General features: G+C 44.9%; 1 long non-coding RNA gene across 1 annotated transcript in view; it reads right to left on the bottom strand.

The window, feature by feature from the left end:
• Positions 1-1,056: 1,056 nt before the first annotated feature.
• LOC308056077 overlaps positions 1,057-16,764 on the bottom strand; it is a 28,872-nt gene continuing 13,164 nt past the window's right edge. The window contains exon 3 of the long non-coding RNA XR_013924694.1: positions 1,057-5,690. This is a non-coding gene — a long non-coding RNA (uncharacterized lncRNA). The remainder of the gene's footprint in view (positions 5,691-16,764) is intronic.

Here is a 16,764-nt window from a genome sequence, read left to right as displayed (position 1 = left end):
CCCACAGCCCCAGCAAGGGGACCTCCCACCCCTTCTCATAGGCTCTTTTATCTATTGTTGCTTCGCCTACACATTGTCACACTGTTGTTATATACTACTCTCTATATGTTGTTATATTAAGACACCGTAATTGTAGGCCCAATGTCAGGCAGTTAAACAAAAACCACTGCAATGACTGCCATGATTTCCAGGGGTGCTCTCCCACGCATAGTGACTCTGCAGAGTGCAATCTGCTTATCTTGGAGAAACAGGGCAGAAGAAGGTGGTAATTAAGATCCTGGTGATACAAATAGGCATTTTGGTAGCTTTGCCACAGTCTGAGAGCTCTGTGGATTCACTTCAGCTGAAGATCTGGACCTCGTTCAGCCAGAAAACAAGACAGGAAAAGAGAGAAACAGAAAGTGTGTGAAAAGGGCAGCTCATTGAAATCATATCCTTCTCCATCTATGACATACAAAGGGACCGTGGCAAATCTGGAACCAGGTTCCCCTCATCTCTTTCTCCCTTTCTCAAAGCTGATGGAGGAGTGTGTCCCCCAGACCCAGGCAGGAATGCAGAGGTGGAAAGGATATGGAAAGCATTCAGTGAGCTGGTCCAAATGGAAAACTGGAAGAAATGCAAACACTCGCTGTGATTCCCAGACATTATACACTCACAGGGGCACACATACAGCCATGGGTAGGAAGATAGCTTTTGGCATGCTGAAGGCTGCAGATGTCTGTCTGAGCTTCCTAATTCTACCAAAAGCTCTGCTGCTTTTGAGCCTGCTTATTTCATGTTGCTCTTGCCATCACTTGGGTTTTTTCCTGCCCTTCTTGTTCTTGCAAATACCTTACCAAGAGAGGAGGAACAGGCTCACAGCAGGTAGTAACTGCAGCTCCTTGCTCTGTGGACTTAGGACCCCCTTCTGTCTTTCTCTTCCACCAGCCGCATGTTTCCATGAGGATTTGTGTACCCAGGGCTGTCTTTGCTTTCAAGCTTAGTGGTATAAAAGAAAGCCCACAAGGAAATCTTCTGATCAGAGCTTGCTGGGAAGAGATCTCAAAGAAGAGGATTGTGGAACTGAACAAAGAATCAGGAATGGGTTTTGGATTATCTTGATCACCAGCTAAAATGCCAAAAGCAATATGAAATAAAGCAACAAGTGTGAAAATGAGAGGAAACAGAGTACATTTTCCTTTCTTCCTGATAGACTCAGTTTTGGACTTTTCAGTGACAGCCTATTAATTTTCTGTGTGTTTTGGCATCAGAAACCATATGAACACACAGAGACATATATTCTGCTGAATCTTGAAGCTTAGTTTTAATGTCAAAAAGTCAAGGGCTTCAAGGGCTTTCACATCAACAGCTCTTTGTACCTACTGTAAAAATATAGATATTTTAAAATGCCCTTAAAGCTCAAGCTATTACCACCCCCATCTGGATTCCCCACAGTGAAGCAGAAATGCAAGCACTCATCATCACGTATCTATTCTGGTCGAATCATCTTGCCAGAGGGAGCTTCTGGGGAATACTATGGATTCACACATGGCAGGGCAGACACAGTGTCTCTGCTGAGTTTTGGACTGTCACTCACCCCCCCCCCCCCCCCCCACCCCTTACCGAGGGTCACACTTTCTGCTTTTCTAGCATGATACAGCCAAAGCTTAAACAAGCTCCCTGAGAGCTCCCTCTTTACTCCCTGAGGCTTGACCCTGCCTGAGATGGGCTGGTGGCTTCCCCAGAGCTCCTTTTCTTCTGCTTTGCTTTGGCTTAGGCATCCTGCAGGCTCTTGGGTTTTCACTCTGCCTCCCCCCTCTGCACTCATCTCTTGGCTCCCAGAGCGGGAGTAGGTCCTTATGTCTGTGCTCTTTTGTTTCTTCATTTGTTCTGCTGATCTGTACATGATTTCCCTTTGTTTGCTGAAGCATTTTCTGTGCTCCCCTCTCAAAGCCTGCCTGCTGAGCTGATGCCACCACCCGCGGAGCTCGGCCATCTCACCCCCTCCATTCCCACGTGGTGCGGAAAATGGTGAGCGGGTGGTGACAGACTGGCCGCTGGCAGCTGCTGCAGCTCTTGCAAGGCTCAGCGAGCAGCTCTCCCCATTGCTGGGGGGTTCTGTCTGCTCTGTGCCTGGGGCTGAGGATGGCATTTGTCAACGCGCTGGCTGCAGGCAGAGCTTTCTGCGCCTTAGTTAGCAGGCTTGCGCAACCATCCCTCAAGTGCCATGGAGGACACGCTGTACCTGTGCTGAGCAGAGGAGAAAGGCAGCATGCTTCATCATAGGAGGGTGCTGGGGAGTGGGGCAGCCAGAGGAACCATGTGTTGGCAGTCTAGGAAATGAAGATTTGCAGAGGTGGTCAGAAGAAGCCTTTGCCTCTTCCAGAAAGCTCTCTTTGCCCTGGATGCTGCATGGGGAAGGTAATGCAATCCGTAGTCATGCTCAGAAATATCCAAAGACCTCACTCAAGTTCAGACTGATCCTTGTCATGGCTCACTAGCAATCTGAGGACAGCAACGAACAGGCCCTCAGTCAAACACACCTTCCACAGACCTACCTTTGTTTGCTGTTTTGCTTGATAGTCTGACATCTCTTCCTGGCTAAACTTTTGTATATTTGTAAAGGCTGATTTCTTTTAGATCCTATCATCCAGCCTTGGTATGCAATAAGATTGCCTCTGAACTTCACAGAGAAACCTGGGGAGGAACTTTTGTGTACAGGGACTGTGAAAGAAGAGGCAGAGATCAGAGCTGCTTTGGGAAAATAAAGGTACCTTGTATTACATTCTTCAAATTAAAAAAAAAAAAAAAAATTCCAAATCACCACAGAAAGAGAAATTCACAAGAATAAGCAGACAAAGAATCCTCATGTTTTTTTCCACATAACACCTTAAATTAAAGCAGGTGCCTTCTCATTCACCAGTACGTAGCTGCAAGGCAGTCATTGATTTCTGTTGGGCAGCTTTGGATGGGATGCCACTGTGGGCAGAGTTGGGCACTTCTAGGAAGAGCTTCCCTCATGCAGGGGCAGGTGGGACTCTCCACCTGGACTGCATGACTGCCTTTTCAAGGGATGAAGTCCCATGCCCCAGGCCCCATCGCAGAGGGCTTTTGGAGGGAGGCACAGCCTCTGTGTGCCATTACTGCAGGTGGTTTGCACAGAAGTTGGCCTTTACTTCAGCAAGCAAAGGCAGGAAAGTAACGGTCAAAGTAGAAATATTGTCAAGAGTAAATACAAGTTTGGGCAGTGCTGTGTTTATCTGTTTTTCATTTATGTGGAGCAGGTGAGGTTACTGCTTTCTTTATCACCTAAAAAACCTCTGTTCAAAAAGTTGCTTCCAGGCTTGTAAGTTTCATAAATATGTTTGCTTCATGCCCATTTTCTGGCCTTTTTTATTACCTGCTTTCTACAGAAACATTTTACAGCTGTAATCAATTAGTTGTCCTATTGACTATTTCCCTATATAAAATCCCATATACAAAACCACCTTAATAGGAGCTGGACTGAAGTATGTGCTTATTTACTAAGAAGCTGATCTTTGAAAAATGTAGTCATGACTTCCAGCTACTGCAAAATGTATCTCCAGCTCTTCCAGTTAGTAGCCTGCCTGTTCAACCCATGAAGCTGAGGGTGCTTCAGGAACTGTCAGACCTGTTTAATAAACTGTGCTGATCTTTTCATCTTCTCAATTTCCTGAGTCATCCCAGTTCTGGACCTCTGCTGCCATATGGAATCCCACTTTGTAATAAAATCTGAAACACACTTTCAGCTCATAAATGTGTTTGTGTTTAGAACTACAAAGGACACTTCCTGGTTGTTCAGTAGGGCTTTTTTAGAAATATATATATTTATGAATTAAAATGTCAAGCCACATGGCTTATTATTGTGTTCATACCAGCTTGATTCTCATGTGATTTCTTATGAATAATAATGAAAGTGTTGCTTTAAATAGAATATGGATCCTGATCCTCAGTTAGAAATTGCTTTTAATCTCTTATTTTCTAGATAGTGCTTTGCTGAACATATTTTCCTGCTACTTGTAAACAAAATTTTAAAATCTTTAAAATGTGTGCTACTGCATCACACTGTGAATTAAAAAAAAATAAAGCAGCTGGTAAGTAATGTGTCTCATTCTCAACAACGTTTTTGTACAAGTTTTTTTTTCTTAGACTCCACCTTTTTTTGCATCTTCCAGCAACATTGAAATGCTGTTTTTCATTAGTTAACTATAGCTGCTTGCATATCAGTGCATTCAGAGTGGGGTGGGTGACCACATCTGCAGTGCACAGCGACTTTGTAGCTTGGACTTCAGTGGATAATTTGATAATTGCACACACATAAGGCTGACTTACACTGTTTCTTATTCAAAAACATTTCAAGACTTTCTATGTTTCAGCTCTGAAAGGCTCAATTTATTTTTTCTTTTCTGTTGTACATGTCAGAGATAATGAAAAATGGAGAAGGAAAATCTCTGCGTAGGCTGAGCTAGCCTGTACTGTGTGCAGGACAGAGAAAACTCTTAAAATCTCAATTTGTAGTAGTGCAAGGAGGCCAAGAGGGTGTTTCTGCTGTGCTCCAGCCCAGCTTAGGCCATAGCTTGCTGGGGCTGAGGCAATACTGCAGCATGACACAGAACTAGGTGCTGATGCCACCTGGTCAGGAGCATCCACCCAGCCTTGGAACCTGCCTGGATGGCAACAGAGACATGTGCCACAGACTTTCAGTCCTTGTCTGCTGTAAAAACAGACCTAGAAAAGAAAATACCTACCGTGCTGTTAGGCAACAGGTAGTACTGTGGGAAGCCACACAGAGAAACCCCTGAGCACCAGAAGTGCTGTCCCACACCAAGCCTTGCTGCCCCTAGCTGAGAACAATGCTCGGGCTGGAGCCACAGAGGCAGAGATGTGCCCAGCACCAATTTCCCCAGCTTTTAAGGAGTACCCTTTTCTTTCTTAGGTGGCTGCATGAAGTAGTTCAGAAACTTGCTTCTCCTCCTCTGAAACAATGCCAGCACCTTGCTTCTGTCTGTCATCTCTGAGTGACCAGCCAGGTCTCTGTGGGGAGCAAATGGGTGTCCTGTTGCTGTCTGTTGGTCTGGAGGATTTTCAGAAAATTGGAGGAACCATGCTGTAGGCAGGGTGGGGCATGCAAGGATCTGGGGTCTCCCACCACTGGGAGCAGGCACCTGGGTGGGAGTGAAATGGGCTTTGCCCTGGAGGGGTCCTTCTGACCCCATCCTGCCCTAGTGTCTGCAGCTCCCTGCAGCTGTGGATGCCACAGCACGTCACGGAGGTGCTGGGCTTCTGCAGTGCAGATGTGGCGCCACACTGCCTTGGACCCACAAAGTGTGGAAGGACATCAAAAGAGCATATGCCTCAGCAACAGCCTTTTCCAGCAGCCAGCTGTCCTGCCTGCTCAGATCCATATGCACACCCAGCCTCCCAGGCCCTTTTGGAAAGAAGCTTTATTTGAACTGGGATGGGCTTGGACACAAAGGTGCAGCCTGTTCTCCTGGCACATCACGCGACTCGGCCTCACTGCCTGCACTTTGTGCCCAATGAATTTTTAAAGCAGCAGCAGGGGATGCAGCAGTACAAATCAGGGAGGGTTCATTTGCACCCTGGAGTCAGCACAGATGAAAGGAGCTGAGGTAGTCAGAGGTGAGGAGTGGTTTGCACATAAAGAGAAGTTCAATGAAGGGCTTTCCATCCTGGAAAAGAAGCAGCACAGAGACAGTGTGGCAGAGGCCTCCAAAATAGCAAAGAAGGAGAATAGGGATCACTTAATTCATTATGGCTCATAGCACAAGCACTAGGAGACATGAAAAGCAAAAACCATGGAGCAAATCCCCTTCCACTCAGCACAGAGTCAAACCCTGAAATGCATTGTTGGAGGATATTCTGCCAAAAAGCAGAAATACAGTAAGAAAGTGTTAGACAAAGGAGACATCAAAGACAATGCAATCTTAATCTCAGGAGGTCTTCAAGCTCTCAAATACTAGGGACAGGTACTCCATTGTTCATACTTTTATAAGCATCCAGTACTGTTACAAACAAAGCAGTGGACTAAATAGATCTGTGGACTGATACAGTACAGCTGTTTTTCTGGCATGTTCACAGAACAGTTGCAAGATTATTTAATATTTGTTATGAATTATTTTATATTTCCAAATACTTTTTTTTTTGTTGCAAACATGTATAAAGAAACTGATTTACTAGCACAAAAAGTAAGCCACGGGCATGTGTTTGAGATTATGTGAATTTAATGAGGAAGAAGTGTATTCCTCATTGTAAGTATATCAGAATGAAGAGACAAGAAAACAAGTAAAAATGCAAAAGGGCCCCATTCCCAAGGAGGCAGCAAATCACCACTTTTCTTTTTTTTATTCCTGATTAAAAAGTAATGTTATTTAAATGTAGTTAGGATAACAACCCCCAAAATACCATGGAACAGGAAACAATCAGTTACATTCTGGATTATTTCTTGTTCCTAAAGTGTAGCTTTGAAGCTCCAAGACCCAGGAAGGCAGGAAGTAGATACAAGGATGTGCTGGACAGTTGGTGACAAGGGATGCAGTTTCCAAGGTCTGTCACCCCGAAGGAGTGGAAACCATCATGGAGAGTTTTGTGAGGCACAGAGTTTTGAACAGGGGTAAGAGATCTGCAGCTGCGATAAACCGAGCGGTAAAAGCCCTGCACACTTGGAGCAGACTATACTTTATTCCTGTGAGCTGAAACTGAAACAGTTACAGGGGCTTAGTTTATAGATGCATATTTAGGCTCAGTTTCTACTTTCATCGGTTTTCTTCTTTTGTGCTTTTTAATAAAGTGATGCACCACTGTGGATTATTCACTAGTGGCAAATGAATCTAAAGCTACATGGAGGGTGAGGAGCAGCAGTCACTTGGGCAGTGCATTAGATAACATCAACTGCTGGGTAATGGTCACGTTAGGTAAAGGCACTGAATAAATTTACCTAGCTTGAAATGGCCTTGGTCTTTATAGCAGGGTTAACATCACAAATCTGATGCTTACACAACTCTAATCAGGCAGACACTTGGCAAAAAAATGTTCCTCTGAACAATGCACTCAGTGACATGGTGCTCTTTTGGTTTTCTTTTGGTTTCTGAGAAAATATTGGTGTTTTGACATGATATTGAGTGAAGTATGGCCACTTGTGAGATGGCAATTTGAGGTCTATGATCTCTGTATCTCTCCTCTGCACTCCTGGCCATAGCATACACACTGGCTGGGCTGCTCACTGGACACGGCTGCAGCCTCTTCAGCCCAGCTCTGGCCGACTCCCACCCACCCAAACCTTGGGCTGGGGCAAGTTGAACACCAGATTCAATTTTTGCCCTGTGTTTGCTAGGCAGTCCTGGCACAGCTGGGCAGCTTCCCCTGGAGTGCTGTCGGCCAGTGTCCTACAATGGAAAGGGGCAGGATTTTGAAGAAGGGAGATGGGCATGGTGCCCCTGTTGGACCTGCCAAGTGTGCCGCTGGTGCCAGACCCTCTCCCACCACCACTCAGCCTGTGAGGGCTAATTTCCATTAGAAGCATCCCTTGAATTACACCTGCCAGTCTAACCTCCATGGCCAGATGTGGTGACATTGGAAAACAGGGTCCTTGTTTCCTGGAGTAGCCGCAGAGCATTATCCCAGGGAGGGGCAGCTTCTCCAAGCCCCATTTTCCCTCTGTGTATGTCCCTAAAGCAACTACCTTGAAGAGGCTGTGACTGTAACAGCCCATCTACTCACCACCACAGAAAAACCCCTAATTCACATTTGAAGGAGCAAGACATGTTTTTTGTGACTTGGTGCCTGGTCCTGACCTTGCTTTGAAGCACTGCAATACATCACTCATACTGACTTCTCTGTATCAGAGGCAGGGCTGGAGCACAGTGCATCTGCACTGAAGCTGCTGAGAAACTAGTTTGCCTGGGAAAAAAAAATCAGCAAGAGCAATTTTTCATTGTTAGATTTCCAAGCAAAATATCGGACGCTTGAATGTTTTGTCTGAGGACCAAAACATTTTTGGCTTTGGGACGTCCATTTGAACGGAAATTTAGCAAAGGCCTTGGGGGAAGTGGATACTTCCTGTGAACCACTGCTTACATGAAATGTGGCTTCATACTGAAACATGCTTAGCCATAACATTTATTGCCCAAGGGTCCCGGAGCATATATTTTAGAGTTGAATTCAGAGATGGCTTACAAGTCCAAACAGTATGAATAGCACATGACTAAAAGGAGCAGCAATCTCCCAGCAGTGAACTGAACTCTAATATTACTACATTCAGGGAGTCCAAACTAAGCTACAGCTATAAGCCTTGGGAACAATATCTATTTCTCAGCCTTAAATAATCTTCTGTAAAGTGTGGCACTCTTTTTGTGTGCGAGAAGTGTTCAATCCCTAACTGTAGTTCATTAATTAAGGAAAAAGTCGGTACTTCAGGACAAACTCTCTGCAGGCACCATACCCTACTTTTTGAGACAAATAAAGTGACCTCTTTTGTTAGAACAATAGCCCCTGTAATTCACCACTCTGATGCACCGAAGTTACAAAGGAAGTTGAAAGGAGGAATAGAAGGGCCACTATTCTGTGCATTTCTCTCAAAATAAATCCATCTGTACAGAAAGCTCACCAAAATAGGTCGTCACTCTTCTTAGACTTGTAAAGAATCACGGTTTGAGCATATTTTATTATCTCCATAGAGATCTTTGAGCTAGGCTTTCACACAGTGGAAAAATGTTAGGCTTTTTTGGTTCAGCTCCCCACCTTCCCTACTGGGGCTATAGATGCCCTACTGAGTAATTTTAAGATCCTTTTGCTTGAAAAAAAGCCCATAGAATCATAGAATAACTCAAATTGGAAAGGACCCATAAGGATCATTGAGTCCAACTCCCTGCTCCTTGCAGGACTACCTGAAACTAAACCATACGGCTAAGAACATTGTCTAGATGCTCCTTGAACTGTGACAGGCTTGGTGCCAGTATCATTTCCCTGGGCAGCCTGTCCCAGTGACTGACCAGCATCTCAGTGAACAACCTTTTCTTAATGCCCAGTCTGAACTTCTCCTGACGCAGCTTCATTCCATCTCCTCGTGTCCTATCGCTGGTCACCAGGGAGAGGAGATCGGCACCTCCCCTCCTCTGCCCCCCTTGAGGAAGCTGCAGGCTGCGATGAGGTCACCCCTCAGCCTTCTCTTCTCCAAGCTGAGCAAGCCCAGTGATCACAGCCACTTCTCCTAAGTCTTGCCCTCGAGACCTTTCCCCATCTGGGTCACCCTTCTCTGGACACACTGTAGCAGTTTGATGTCCTCCTTGTATTGAGGTGCCGAAAACTGCACACAGTACTCGAGGTGGGGCCACACCAGTGCAGTGTAGAGTGGGACAGTCACCTCCCTGGACTGGTTGGCCGTGCTGTGCTTCATGCACCCCAGGACATGGTTGGCCCTTCTGGCTGCCGGGACACACTGATGACTCATGTTGAACTTGTCATCAACCCAACTCCCCAGATCTCTTTCTGTGGGGCTGCTCTCCAGCCTCTCATCCCCCAGTGTGTATGTATAGCCAGGATTACCCCGTCCCAGGTGGAGAATCTGATTCTTGCTCTTGTTAGATTTTATAGTGTTGGTGCTTGCCCAGCTCTCTAGTCTATGCAGAGGTCTGTCTACCCTTGAGGGAGTCCACAGCTCCTTCTAGTTCAGTGTCTCAGCAAACTTACTTAATGTACACTTGATTCCTGCATGCAGATAATTTATAAAAACATTAAAGAGCACTGGACCTAAACTTGAGCCTTGGGGAACCCTGCTGGTGATTTGATGCCAGCCTGCTTTTACCCCATTTACTGTAACTCTTTGAGCCCAGCCCATCAGCCAGTTGCTCTTCCAGTATATTATGGCCTTGTCTATCTGTGTGCTGGACATTCTGTCCAGGATATTGTTAGAGACAGTATCGAAAGCTTTGCTAAAATCCAAAGACACCACATCCACTGGCTTCCCTTGGTCAGCTAGGTGGGTAACCTTGTCATAATAGGAAATTAAGTTGGTAAAGCAGGACTTTCCCCTCATGAGCACATGCTGGCTATGACCAATGACTGCGTTTTCCAGTAACTCCCAGAATAACCTTCTCCACAATTTTGTCAGGCACTAAAGTGAGACTGACAGACCTGCAATTATAAGGGTCTTCCTTTTTACTCTTCTTGAAAACTGCAATATTTGGCAGCCTCCAGTTGACTAGCACCTCTCCAGAGTCCCACAACCACTGAAGATATGTTATCATGAGATAACATGAGTCAGCTTTTTCAGTATGCTGGGGTGAATCCCTTGGGTCTCACAGGTTTATGTGTATCCAGCTGGAGCAGCAAGATTTGAACAACTTCAGAGTAGGCTGGGAGTCTGTCAGCCCCCTAGGCAGAGTCTTGCAGCACAAGGCTCCAGGGATCCCGGGGCCCATCATTGGTGTTGAAGACAGAGGCAAAGGCGACATTAAATGTCTCTGCTTTGTCTATGTCCTTATTTGTGAAGTGACAGACCTCATTGGGCAATGGCCCAATGTTATCTTTGATTCTCCTTTTGCTATGAACATATTTTAAGAAGCTCTTTTGTTGTTGTTCTTCACAGTGCTGGTCATCTTGAACTCTAATTGACCTTTGGCTGCATGTATTTTTTCCCTGCAGCGGCAAACATAATCTCTGTAGTTCTCCCGTGTTGCCTGTCCTTGCTTTCAATGTCCATATATTTTCTTTTTCCACCTAAGTTTTAGAAGATCCCTGCTCAGCCAAGCTGGCCTTCTGCCCCACTTTCTTGACACTTTGGAATTGCTTGCTCCTGCACTCTTGAGATGGCTCTTAAAAAGTGACCAGCATTCATGAATCCCAACACCTTAAAAAGCAGATTCCCAGCGGGGCTGCCTCACTAGCTCCTTCAGCAGCCTGACATCTGCTGTTCCCACATCCAGGGCCAAAGTTTTGCTGGCAGTTTTTCTCCTATCACCAGCAATTTGAAACTCAGCTAATTCATAGTCACTGTGACCAAGACAGCCACCAATCACCACTTAGCCCTCTCTGTTTACAAACAACAAATCTAGGAGAGCGCCTTTCCTAGTTGGTTCCCTTAGTACAGACACCAAGAAGTAATCTTCAACATGCTTCAGAAATTTCCTGGACCTCTTTGTGTCCACTGTATGATATTCCCAGCTGATGTCTGGGAAGCTAAAATCACCCATAAAGACAAGGGCAGTTGATCTAGAGTTATCCCTTAATTCCTTGTGGAAAAATTCATTGGTATCGTCATCCTGGCTGGGAGGTCAATAGTAGTCTCCCACAACTACATCTGCTTTATTTGTTTTCCCCTTATTCTCACCCAGAGGCTCTCAACCATGCTGTTGCCAACTGTAAGTGCCATAAAATCCAATCCTTCCCTTACATACAGTGCCACTCCACTGCCTTGCTTGCCCTGTCTGAAGACCCTATAATCGTCCATTGCAGCACCTGAGCCACAGGACTCATCCCACCGGCTTTCATTTATGCTAGTCATGTTGTAGCTCTGGGGATGGGCCAAAGATTCTAGCTCCTCTTGTGTATTCCTCATGCTGCACACGTTTAGTATAAAGACATTTCGAATGTGCTGCAGCAGCGTACCTCTGCACATCACGGGACAGACTGAAGGATCTCGCTAGCACACTATCCCTCAAACCCTGGGGTGCCTGCCACGGCTTATGTCTAGAAAGCCTGGTTTGATCCCTTTCCCCCTTCAAATCTAGTTTAAAGCTCTTTCAGTGAGCCCTGCTAATTCCTGTGCAAAGATTCTTTTTCCCCTTTGAGACAGGTGTACTCCTGTTGCTAGGAGGCCTGCTGTCATGTAGACTGACTCATGAGCAAAATTCTGTCAGTGACACCAGTCTCACATCCAGGTATTGAACTGCTGGGTCTTCCTGTTTCTTCCCTCATCATTGCCTACAACTGGAAGGCTAGAGGAGAACACGACTTGTGCTCCTGATCCCTCAACCAGTCATCCCAAGGCCCTGAAGTCTGTCTTGGTTGCCCTTGGACTTCTTATTTCAACTTCATTTCTGCCTACATGAAAAATCATTAATAGGTAAGATTTCACATCATTAACCCATGACCCACTTCCCTAAGAAGTGTGTCCAGTATGCATACTGGGCCTTCTGTTCCCCTCAGAAGAAGGCCTCCTATGACAATGACTTGCCTTTTTTAATTTATGGAAGTGGTTTTGCTGCAGGACATAGGCTCACTTAACCTTGGCGACACCTCCGACCTAGATGAACCCTTGCTCTTGCAATTGTTCAGTTCCACATGCAGAGCCTTGCACCTGCTGGGCAAGAGCACCTGGGAAGATGGGGCAGCTGTGGAGGGCTATGGAGGAGATCTGCCTGCTGCCCTGGGCAGGAACCTGTCGCACTGCCCCCTGTCCCTTAAGCCACTGTGTTCTACTGGGTGGAGAGAGAATAAGGAATCCTTTGTATCAACCAGCCATCAAAGACCTCCCACAGTGTACCCACTCATTGTGCCCAAATTATTATTTGATTTTAAAGCTTTTGGATTGCCTGTGTCCCATCAATTTAGCTATAGGCAAGGAAATATTTTTTTGCTGTGCTAAGATGTAAAAAAGCATTTTCAGCTGAAGTTTGCAAAATGTGCAGAGTATGTTTTTAAAAGAAGATATCCTCTGGAGAAATACCATATCTGTTCTATAAAAGATGCCTCTAGATACTGCAGACCCGAAGGAGAGATCCAACTATTTTAAGAATGAGAGAATAAACCTACCAGCTGTGAGGGCTGTGACAGTTCCTTCTCCCTTGAAGCAGGGCAACATGGAGAAAGTCCCCTTCTCTGCAAATTCAAGATTAATTCATTTGAAATAAGCTAATGAATAGAAAACTGTGAACTTCACAAGATGCTGCCAAAGACACATATAGACTGTGCCATGGGGATCTGAAAGGAATATTGGCTGGTTTAGCCTCTCCTCCAGAGGTCTGGGTTTCATCCTCTGTTATTGCGAGCATTCTTTTCTACAGAGAAATACAAGTCAATCTGGAAGCATAAAAAGCTTTGCCTTTTATTCCCAACCTTAACACTGACTGCAGCAAAGGACTAGAAAGGCAGAAAACAGCAGCAATTGCAAATGAATAAACTGATTAGGATTGGCAAAGCACTGCTGTGGGTACATCTCTGCATGCCTCTACATGCAGATACAGATTCATGTCATTGGGCAGCACCTGACCAGATGTTCTAGTTCAACCAGGACAAACCCATTAGTTAATCTGCTGGGGTTTTTTTCAATTTTCATCAGGAGTCTGTGCTCTCTTATACCATGATCACAATTAGAAGACACCAATAAAAGACAACTTGTCTTTTGCTTTTCTGTACCGATTATTTACCTGTGGTTTACACAGGCATGGTTGCCACAGAAGCAATAGGAGGTATTCCACTTTCAAAATCTATTCAATGATCATTTCTCATGTGCTTTTTTTCCTCCATCAGTGTTGCTTCTTTAAAGGTCTCACCTTTCCTACTGGTCTTTTTTTTTCAGGTTCTCTTGCTCTGGTGGGGTGGGATTTTTCCTCTTTCTCCCACTGTCCCCTGCACTAGTCAGCCTCTTTCCCTCAAAAAGATGGCAGAAATACACAGAAATGACTATGTCATTATTTCCCCGGGGGCGGGGGGGGGGGGGGGGGGGGGGGGGGGTGCGGGGGGAAGCTGGTAAGGGGCACTTGCACCAAACTCAGTGTTCTTCATTCAAACATTAGAGTTTTTTTCTTTTCAGTGGCTGCATACTTCAAGGTCACTGGTTATTTGGGAGGTCAATAAAGAGACAGGGTTTTTTACTATACAAACACAGAGTCCGAGCAGTCTTGGCAAGTCCCACAACATCTGCAAGGTACCACCTTAGCCAAAAGGGGATAGCTAGATAGCAGCACAACTGCAGCTGAGGTCAGCAGAAGGCCTGCGGCTCGGTAAGCTGGGTTTTCAGGTCCTTCCTCTACTGCTTTGGTTAAGTTTTATGGAGCTTAGCTCAAAATCACAGAAGATTACAAATAGTCTGAATAGCCAGAACTGAGACCACTAAAAATTCCAAACTTTCAAGGACACTAGAGAAGAGGGAATAGAGATTGGTGGTGCAAGAATGGGGAGGGAAGGTGAGTCAAATGCCAAAACGCCAAGACTTTTTTCTGGTGGGTGAATGGCTCTGCTGCATTTTAGCTCTGGTGTGGGCATTGCTGTCAGAATTTTATTTTCCTAAATCCAGGAGAAATGAAGAAAACATTAGCAGAATACATTTACCTTTCTTTGGGTTGTTTTTGTTTTGTTTGGGTTTTTTTTGTTGTTGTTGTTTGTTTTGTTTTTTTGTTTTTTTTCTGTACTCTGTGCCTTCCTCATACATGCTGAACTATTTTTTCATTGTTGTCCTTCCCCCAAATGGAAAGATTCAAGTATGTAAGTCTTGGGGCCAGTCTCCCAGCAAGGCACTGAAACAGGCTGATGAACTTCTGTGAAGTATCCCTGAGCCAACCACACACTGGCTTTGGCTCTCTGGAGCCTGCAGCCATAAACAAATTCTTGCAGAGAACCTTTGTTACATTGCATTTGATTTATGTTTCCAGTTAGAGTAGATTTTTTTTAGCTCATTTCCCAGCTCTGGTTTATTGCTGTTTACATGCCATCTCCATTTTCCAGTTGCATTTAATAAGCAGGTTACTTTTTAAGTGTGGCTTTTTCTTCTGTGGAGTTTGGCTCAGGTTCCAAGATGAGGGACAAAGTGGATACTTATAGGGCTCCTCAACCCTTTACTTTTAGGGTGTGAAGAGAGATTTGCCCCACTCATCTGGCTGCACTCAAGGAGCAGACAACTCCAAAGAAACCCCTTTGTGCTGCACATTTCTATTGTTTCTTCAAAAGGTCTTGTACACTCCATTCACCCTGGAGTTTTCATAAAATGGCTCATGGTATATTTCACAATAACCAAATATTAATCAGTATCATGATTCTGCCTTTTGATAATGAACAGAATTCTTCAAATATACACACACTATTAGCAGCAATATAATTATCACATGACTTGTTGAGTCAAAGAACTGGTCTTTCAGGAATCCTTTACTGCTAAAGCAGCAGCCAAGCCTCACCCTTCTCACAGCCAAGTGTTTCTTAAGGAATTTTCCAGGCCAGCCTCTACATAGATAGGCAGCAGGGAACAGACCTATGTCAAGAACATCTCCTGGTATTAGTGCTTCATAAATTTCCCACTGCGCTTTCTCTATACTTTTTGTGAGTAATTCTGTAAATTACCTATGATGTTAGATATGAAAATAAGGAAGGAGGTCATCACTAGGGATAAATACAGTGTTAAAGATTTATGTCAAGGTTTTTAGGCTGCAGATAACATGTGATTACTGTTTCCAACTACTCTATAAAAGATTACTGCACAACAGTGGCTAATAAACCATTCTCCAGATACGTCAGAAAGAGCACAGCAAGTGAAAGGTTTAATCTGCAGCAGAGGAGGTTTAGGTTGAGAGTGTGGTACCTCTTCTCTACCTGTAAGGAGAGGGAAGCAGGGCACTGCATTGCTTAGGAAGGTCATGAGGTCCCATCTGCAAGAACTTTCCAAGAATAGGTTAGACAAGCATCTGTCAGAAATTATGCAAGTGTAATTGCCTATGCCTGTTGGGCTGGGAGGGAGGGGGAAGAATTAAATGATCTCCTGAGACCCATTCCAGTGTCTCTGCATGTGCAGTTCTGCCATTTAAAGAACTTCTTAGCCCTGGAGTGAAATGGAATTCACTTACTGAAAGCATCTCAATGTGTGAACAAAACTGTACCGCTTTTAGCACAGAAATCAGTTCTGATCTTATTAGATCAAGTACTGCGGAAGCAGAAGAAATCTGACTTGCAGTTGCATGCAGAAACAGGAAACTCTAATAATAGTAATTCTGCATTCAGTCAGCTTGTGTGTTTGCTTGTCTACATGTCCTCCTCCACATACGTTTAAAGAGAAAAAGGACCACTGGCAAAGTGTAGGAATACCTAAGTAACCAGTATGCTCAGTATTTCTGTGAAGCCATGTCATTTCTTGCTTGGCCATCCTGACACACTCATCGCCTGGTCTCTCTGCCAGTTTGTACAGCTTTACAGTTTTCCCGGGTGGGCAGCTCACCCAGGGAAAGCCCTTCTTCCTCTTGTCAGGCTCTCTCTGGCTGCCCTGCTTTGCACCTTTTACTTACACTGGTGAGACAAAAGCTGTATGGCTGTGTAAAGGGACAGGTCCAGGTTTGGTTAAAGAGGGACGAAGATTCAGTATATCTGTTATAACCAGATCTGCATCCTGACTGCTGTTAAGGGTAGTCTACTGGTTGACATGGTAACAGCTAATGACATTTAGACTTTGTATGTCCTTTCTATTCTCAGTTACAATGTCTAAGACCTTCCAAGGAGGTCATAGTGAAAGAGTGGTAGATGATGATGGAAGGAAAGTCAGAAGTGAAACACTGAGATAAGCAGTTTCTTTGAGGATTACAACTGTATCTTGTCTGTTGATTTGCTGTTTATCAGACTGGAGAGATCCACTGCTGTTTCATGACTTGCATTGCAGCAAAACTCCACCTGCTCCCTGGATTGAGTCTGAATCCTCTCCAGGACCACACAGTAGTGAAAAGAAGAGTCCATTTGTTCCTGCAAAGCCTCCCCAGCTAGAAATCTCACAGATGTGCTTTGCTTGCTCTGGCTAATCCTTAGCAACTGCAGGCTACAACTCACTTTATTTTT

Source organism: Falco punctatus, assembly GCF_963210335.1.
Source record: "Falco punctatus genome assembly, chromosome: Z".
NCBI classification, from domain to species: domain Eukaryota; kingdom Metazoa; phylum Chordata; class Aves; order Falconiformes; family Falconidae; genus Falco; species Falco punctatus.
Note: the sequence above shows the minus strand (reverse complement) of the source record. Positions and strands in the feature narration are given on the sequence as shown.